Here is a 9177-nt window from a genome sequence, read left to right as displayed (position 1 = left end):
ACTTTTCTGTTTCTCTATCTCGTCTCCCTCACTCTTTCCACCCTCTCCCTCTCTCTTTCTTATAACTAGAGTTCTTAGAATACTGTCTCCCAGATAGGGCAGAATCCCTGATTTGGAGAACATTATTTAGAGATTGGTACTTACACAAATTTTCCAGAAAAAATCAAATTTATCAGTGCATAAGTTTAGTTCAAAGCCACAAATGCTATAATTTAAAAAGACTTCTTGCAAATATTTCAGCACATATAATTATTGGACTTCCTCTAAAACTTGGTCTTTTTTCCAAAGAAACATGAATTATCAGCCAAATAGGTGACCAGGGTTTGGATATGGAGAAAACTACACAAATATGTCGACCACTTTTCCTCTGGAAACTTCACATTATGAAGCCATAAAAGGTTCTGCACATAACAGCAAGCCCCAGAAAAGTATGATTGGCAGTTTTAGTTGGTGAGAAGCTGTCATTTAAAAATCAGGTTAAGTAATCTCCTTCAGGGCCTGAGACCGGGCAGGTACCTAGATATCTCATTAAGATATTAAAATTCTCAGGGCTATAAAGAAAGGCGAAACGTGTAATTAGAATGCATAGATATTTTAAAGTTTAAATTATTATTATACTTATCCTCAAAAATGCATATAATTTTGAATTTTACCTGGAAGAGCGGAATATAATAAAGTTGTCCTATTTTTTCTCTAAGCCCAGGTATTATTTTTGTATCATCAAAGTATTTATTCTAATAGTTGTCAATCTGAACTCCTTCTAGGCCATGATATACTTCTTGCTTGGAATTCCATTCATGAGAACAAAATAGACAATAAAAAATAGTTGACAGCATTCTATGACACTGAGAATGTAGTTATCAATTATCTGGATATATCCATACCACTTTAATAAGCAAATTAGCATTGAATTATATACTATTTTCTGTTGTTCTTCATTTGTGACTTTCCCCAACATATGCTGTTTTTTATTTTCACTTTGAAGGACAAAGCTTAACATAATACCAATCTTTTAGGAAGTTATGAATTAATCACAGATAAATGAAGGAAATGTGGTATATACATATAGTAGAATATTATCAACTTTAAGAAAGAAGGAAATCCTGCCATTTGTGGCAACATGGGTGAACCTGGAGGACATTATGCTAAGTGAAGTAAGTCAGTCACAGAGGAACAAATACTGCATGATTCCACTTATGTGAGGTATCTAAAGTAGTCAAATTATTAGAAGAAGATAGTGGAACGGTGGTTGCCAGAGAGTAGTGGAAAGAGGGAAGAATGAGAAGTTATTGTTCAATGGGTGTAATATTTCATTTATGCAAGATAAATCAGTTGTGGAGAGCTGTTGTACAACAAAATGCCTACAGTTAACAATACTGGTGGTGCCCTTAAAATTTTGTTAAGAGGGGAAATCTAATGTTGAGTGCTCTTACTACAGAAACAAAGTAAAACGAAAAAGACAAAGGAAACTATTGAAGGAGATGAGCATGTCTATTACCTTATTGTGGTACTGATTTCATGGTGTCACATATGTCCAAAATCAACATATTGTCTAAATTAAATATGTGAAGTTTTTGTATATCAATCAATTCTTTAGCAATATACTTTAATAATATCAATATACTTTAATAATGTTGCTAAAAAAGACATTTTTTAAAGAATTAATCAAAATGCTAATGGTCAAATAAATGGCCTGATAATTTCTTCTTTCCATATCCATGTGTATCATATAGTGATCAGCCAAGACTGTCCAAACATGAACATAACTGATTGAGTTATGAGCTATTATTCTAGCAGTCTGAGTAGTACTCTATATGCAGTACATTCGTAAGCAGGAAAAGTAACTCTTGATTAACATTCCCTACAGTAAGAGATTGTTTATTGATTGTTTCATGTCCACATTAATGTAAAAGCTTAACTTCTTTCCAGATTCTTATATGGAGCAGAGAAGAATTCTGGAGGCTATTTACCTAAATCACTAATGTGTCAATATATAAATATTATGAATGATCTCAAATAAGCTTCCTACAGTAACAGTTGTATTTTCATCTGAATGTTATTCTTTACAACCTCCAAGTATAAACTTGGAAGTAATAAAGAAAACTCAAATCTATTGCATGCATGCTTACTATTGCTCCAGATCTGGTGGATGTGATTTTATCTGACTTACTAAATTGACGTAAGCCCTACAACTACAGTGGAAGATGTGTGGGATTTGATTTCTTACTACTTTATGAAGTCTCCTCAATCATTAAGGAAACAATAAAATAGATGTCATTTAATGTTTCCAAGGCCACATGTTAAGTATAGTTGATGGATATAAGATTCATTTTAGCAAATGTCAGTTGGGTGGGTGAATTGCTATACCCGTTGATGACATTTCCAACAGATGCATAAACTTCTACATAGCCCTATCTAATTCATACAGTTTACCTGTTGATTGTTTCTTTTTTTAATAAAAGGGACCTTTCTGTCTTTATGCAGATAGCCAAAAGGTTGGTGACACTCCAGTGACAACTATTAAAGAAAAAAAAAAACAAAAAAAAAAAACGGAGAAACAGAAGAACAATTGTGTTGTACATAAACATGCAAACACACACAGACAAAATGTGGATGGCAAAGCCACATATTGTGCTGTATACCTAATTAGTACTATACCTCTCTACTACCATTCCATTCACTTGGGTATTTTATACTTGAATTTACTTGCTATTTTTATGGGCAGTTAGCTGAGAAATTAACTGGGTAAACTCTCAAACCTGGAAACAGTACTTGCTGAACAAGTTTCTCAAAGCAGAAGAGTGTAAGTCTTTTTTTTTTTTTTTTTTAAGAAACAACCACTAAAGATTTAACTTTATGTGTGATACTATGGTCCTAAAAGTTCTCATATGGTTTCTAAATATTTACTGGGATCCTTAAAATATTAACAAAATATTTATAAAACTTAGTTAAAGAGGACATACTATGCATTTTTTTCAGGGGGGGGGGAGTTGAGGGAGTCAATTTGTTGTCTTAAGAGTTGCTTTTGGAAAATGACCACAATGAGTATATAGTAACTGCTTTCCCAAGCTTATTAGTTTTAACTTGGAAGTCTTTTGAATTCAAGTGTCTCTTCCGACTATACTCCTCACTACTACTGAAACCACACAGGAGTCTTTCCTTTAATTAATTAGGGTATAATTAAACAGCAGGTACCCAAGCAGAAGCAGGAGAGTCTGTTCCATCTGTTCTACAGGGTCCCAAGGTGGTGACAAGAGAATTCCCGCACGAATTTTACCTTAAGCAGTCTTCGTATTTTAATTTTCAGCTTTCCCTTCTATAAATTACTCTTATGATTTCACTTGATAATTTAACACTTCAGAATTTGAGCCCCTCCAGTATCCTGAAAAATTACACAGACAAAAAAAGAAGGATTATGAAGGGGAGGAGAAAAAGTGTTCTAGAAAATTCAGATTGGCAAACAATTAAAATAATCTACCATTCACTTATTAATGTAAAACAGTGGGGTGTCACCATTTCATGAAAGCAATTAATTTTAATTTGAAAAGACAGGAGATTTAGACACTGAGAAGATTGACAATATTGCAGAATGTATAGGGTGGGGCGAGCTTAAGAGGAGACATATATTAGTATCTTATTTTTAGTCTGGAAGAGTCCCTGAACATTGGAAACCAGAAATGAAATTTTTGCTAAAAGAAAATTTCTGGAAACACAAAATAAAAACAGTAACATTTTGTTCTCAGGTATCAAGATACCTATATCACTTGCTACTATATATTATATTTTTTATGAATAGCTCTTATTTCAGCCACAAAACTGTAAGTTTCATGAGGAGAAGATACCTGTTTGATTCATTTCTATATGCCCATAGAAGATACTGGAGTACTCCATTGCTACCTCCTGAATGGCAATATTTCATCCAGCTATTTATTTCTTGCCCATTGTATAAAACCTACCTTGCCCCTTGATCAGTATCTTTAGATCTGGGGGAGTCCAGGGCTTTGAATGATTGTCAGGATCACAGATTTGTTCTCTTAGAAAATAAAATTGATGTATTCAAGTTATGTTTTTGGGATGCTTACCTCTTAAATAGAAAAAAAAAAAGATTTTAATGTGTATGATACAGTGTGGAAGAGTAAGGGGTATGACAAAGACAAAGGTAATCCATAAGACACAAGTTTGTAATAGATACTTATTTTCTCTGGATTTTAGAGAAACAAATTTATTTGCCTACAGTAGTAAGTTAAAACAATGCTACACTTTAGTTTTGGCATTAGAAGATTAAGAACGAAGAAACATATTAATAATTATAATTTAATTATTAAACTAAGCCATCATTCATTAATTCAATGAATGTATATTAACTTTATGTGGAGTAAACAAAAACTAATCCCTGCACACATGGAGCTTAATGACCTTTAATGAAAAGGACACAATATTTTGGGAAGAGTATATTGCAAAAGAGGTAAACAGCTAAAGGTCCTATAGTGGAGGTATTTCGCCAAGTCAAGGAGACCAGAAAAAGACCCTTGAGTTAAGATAAGAAGAGTGAGTTACACTCGACCAGGTAGAAAAGGAAAAAGAGTTTCTGAGCACAGGAAACAGAATATGCAGAAACTGTAGGTTTCCATAAAACAATTAGAAAGCTATTGCAGTAGTCCAATGAGGGTGTGACAGCAGATTCAACTAGAGAGGTGATGGTAATAGTAATAAAATGATGGAAACAAATTCCAGATATACATGCAAGTGTTTTTACAGGACATTGAAAAGTTTTGTACACCACTATGAGTTTCATTAGCTTTAAATACAGAGGGTGCCAAAAAAATCTATACACATTTTAAGAAAGGAAAACACTGTATTAGAATTGCAATACTCAATATATACCAATAACAAAAGATGAATACAAGTCATGTATATACATTTTTTGGCACCCCCAGTATATACACAAAACATGACCTATGAAGGACAAATAAAGCCTGGTATAAATAAGATTTTACATGACGCAAATGAAAGAACAATTTCTGTCATGTACGTTTTTCTTGCCATTAGGAGTCAAAAGGCTATAGATTTAATGCAAAGAAAAAATTAGAAATCTCTAGGCTGTCAGCAGGTGAATAGGAAAAGCTTTATAACAATTAAAGAGAATCCAAAGTTATTGAAGTCAATATAGTTTGTGTGTGTGAGCAGTGATAATATAACAATCTGATTAAAATGGACATAGTTAATATTGGAGACCTTAACACAAACCTCATAGAAACAACATCCACAGGCACCTAAAGCTGCAAATAAAATCTCACTGGCCAAATTAAAACATAATAGAATGATTGACTTTGATGATTTGATCTAGTCCAAAGATTAATAACTACAGGACATGATCTTGTACATTATAGACACAGGTTATTAAGGGCATTAACACTATTCACTTGAGATAGGAATAAAACAAAAACATTTTATCAGGAAATTGCAAAGTAATATGGTACAAAATTTAAACCAGAAAAACAATTTCAATTCTTCTTAACCATATCTTCCCCATTGTGTGGGATATAATGACATTCTAACTGCAGTTAATCCTTGAACAATACGGCTTTGAAGCATGCCGGTCTATTTACATGCAGATTTTTTTTTCAGTAAATACCTGTACAGTTTTTGATTTGCGGTTGGGGGTCTGCAGATGCAGATGACCAACTGAATGCATTCATTGATCTATGCCATGTTATATAGGGGACTTGAACATCCACAGATTTTGGTATCCTTGGGCGGGGGGGTCCTGGAACCAATATCCCATACGCACAGAGGGGCATCTAAGTTTTAGAGGAGTCAATAGTTATACATGGATTATTTTCAACTACATGAGGTTTGGAGTCCCTAACTCCCATGTTGTTCAAAGGGCAACTATATTTCCAAAACCAATAATCCTATCAATGCAGATAATGCATGATAGCAAATGACACAGTAAATCGTGTGTTTGTGTGTGTGGTACCATTGTGCTGTAATGTCTCTGTGATATGGAATGATGCAGTTATACTACTAAATTTTTACAGAAAACATTAGACTCAAATATTATTACTAGCTAGCTTCCTGTTATTCAGACCATAATATACATAGTATTACAGAATTGTTCAAATTCATCTGCTAGAATGCATTTTGGAACTAAGACATGATAAAAGATGAACACCTTGGTCAACTTGCCAGTTGTTATGTGGTGTGTAATTCAAATACAACAGGAGAAGATGTTAATAGTTTTAGTACCACCCATCCCAATCCTTATTTCTGCTTTTCGGAGGCCAACACTTTCAACTCTTAAATTTTCACTCTGGTATTTTTATCCCTTTTTAGACTAGTATATTTCTACTACTATTTATTGCTTCACAGTGATTAGATAATATCAATTGATTTCCTGTTAAGATAGAGGGTTTAGCTCTTTTGCAATGTTGTATCCCCTCACTTTCCCTCTATACTGTCATCTAATCATAATATTTAATTAATTCAGACAGAACTTATATTGTTATGATTATGTAAATGTCATACACCATTAAATCAAGTAGTGTTCTGTGTTATGTTTTGTTTGTGAATATTTACAGTGATCCTAACATCCAGGAGCTATAAGTTTTCTATGTTTTACTTAATTATCTGTATATGTTCTGATTGCTAGTGTCTTCCCATCTACTCCAGCAGATATTTCACATATCTCTTTTCAAATATGAGATATTTCCAAATGCCTCAATGCTTTATGAGTTCTACAGGCTTTTTATCACTTATCTATCAGAAACAACTTCTTCATGTCAGATTTTTAATGAGAACATTACTCTTTTGCATGAATTAGTTCCATTTCCCCCATTAAATATCTTTTTTTTTTTTTTCTGGAACACTTTTTACTCCTATTCCAATCTGAATTCTATGTTATTCCAAGCCATCTACCTTATAACTCCCTTTACCACTTTCATGGTTGGTTATCTGTTTCCCGGGTTCCTAATTTTGAGTCTGTTTCCTTATGATGTACACTTTGAAGTCTTTATATATTTTTAATTTTCTTTATTCTACTTTACAATTTATAACTAGTTTTTCTGGGTGTGGAATTCTAGATTTTAAAACATTTTTTTATTCCAGAATATGTAGGTATTGCTCTACTATCTTCTACTGAAGTTTAGTATTCTTACTCGTTTTTGATTCTTGAGACTTTGCCTGAGACAAGCATTGCTCTTGTTTGGGGATCTTTTATTTTATCCCGAATGTTAAAAAATCTCACAGTGATGTGATTTAACATCAGTGGATTAGTTTTTGAAGTATGGGACCCTTTCTAGATAAAGATTCAGGTTTTTAATTCTGGAAATGTTCTTGTATTATTTCGTTGATAATTTCTTCTTTGATAATTTCCTGTTTTTCAGTTTCTTCAAAAATACATGAGATTTCCCACCCTGGATTGATATTATCATATCCCTATATATTTTGGCATTTTTTCTTCTCTTTTTTCTTTCAATGATTTTGATGTATAATTGACATACAGCACCGCAGGAGTTAGAGGTGTACAGCATAATGACTTACATATATTGTGAACTCTTATTTTGCTTCATTTAGAGTTGTTTGTTCAATTAAATCTTCCAACTTTTCTACTGATCTTTTAAATTTTGAGTTATCATCTTTTTAATTTCTAAAACATACATTCAAATTAAAATTTTCCTCAGCACCCTTAATTTTAATTTACTAACTCCAGCAACCCTAGTAAGTATATTTTGCATTATATTGTAGCACACACGAACACATAAAACTATAACTGAAAACTAAATATTCACAAAAGAATGTCTAACATACTTGCCATGCATTATGACATTTTATGTTCTTTTTATTTTTAAAAAAAATGCTAATTTAAATAAAGAATTTCATAATTATCATTGAGTTGACCACAGTTTGGTTTGTGTGAAGGGATGGGGGCGATACATTGCTATAACATGATAAAACAATAAATAGGTCTTTTTATTAAAGCAAGTTCAAATATTAGTATCTATAGGTCTTTTTCTGAGGTTGGTCAGTTAATGTAGCAAATTCTCCAAATCCTCCACTGGAGGGTAAACATCTGTGCGTCAGTTTTCTCATGCTGGATAACAGCCAAGTTTCTTCAAGTGAGTGTGTTGTATTTCACATAAACCCTGTTTATTTCAGTCTTTGAACTTATCCTCAACTCTCTGCTGCGCCTGATGACCCTAAACCTGGAGCATTTCAAGTTCAGTTCCTCCAGAGAACTAATCTGGGGGTACGGAGACGTTCCTAGTTGCAAAAACCGAGGGACACTTATCAGTTCCACATCTAGGCTGTATCAGTCAAGTTAGAGTAGGTTTTACTGCAGTAACAAATTTTGAACCTTAAAACAACAAAGGTTTATTTCTTAATCATGTTACACACTTAAGATTGAGTTCCATTTCTGCTCATCATTTAGGAACTCAGAATGATGGAATGTTAGTCATCTTAAATTTTGCTAGTCACCAATCTTGAGAGAAGGGAGATCTCTGGAGAGCCTCAAACTGGCTATTTACACAGACTGGAAGTGACATAGAATAAATACCTCATCCCACAACTAATTAGCCGGAATGAATCTCATGGCCCAACCACCCATGAGAATTTCAGGAAGTGCAATTCTGTCTTGTGTCCAGAGAAAGAAGAGCAGAAACTATTTAGTAAAATCAAGATATTAATTACATAGATATTTAATGACCTCCTTTCATCCATACCACCTAAATTCCTTATTCCTTAAACCGCCCACGGATCTGTGAGGCATATGGGGCGCTTCTCATTGATAAGCTCCCCTGTAAGCACACGGATTCTCACTTCTGCCTTTGGATGTGTCAATAATCACCGCTTTCCTTAATTCAAGCCTGCTGTTTTCGTTTCTGCCAATCTTTGTCTTAGTAGACTTGCACAATTTGATTGTTTTATTGTCATTTTAGCAGTGTTTTGAAAAGGAACAGCGAAAGTCTTTGTGATGCAACTACCACGTTTCCGTAAATTTTTCACACACCTATGAAATTTTGACATATCTCAGTCAAAGGTAGGCGTTGTTTTTAATACCTTCATTTAAAGACTGAAAACTCAGTTACTCTGCTTTCCTTATGACATGATACATTATTTTTTTAAAATCTCTAGAGTTTCTTTTCGGTTCTTTCTTAAAACTTCCTTATCTCTGCT

This window comes from Rhinolophus sinicus, chromosome 1 (genome assembly GCF_057876585.1).
Source record: "Rhinolophus sinicus isolate RSI-liver-muscle chromosome 1, RSI-T2T, whole genome shotgun sequence".
Lineage (NCBI taxonomy): Eukaryota > Metazoa > Chordata > Mammalia > Chiroptera > Rhinolophidae > Rhinolophus > Rhinolophus sinicus.
Note: the sequence above shows the minus strand (reverse complement) of the source record.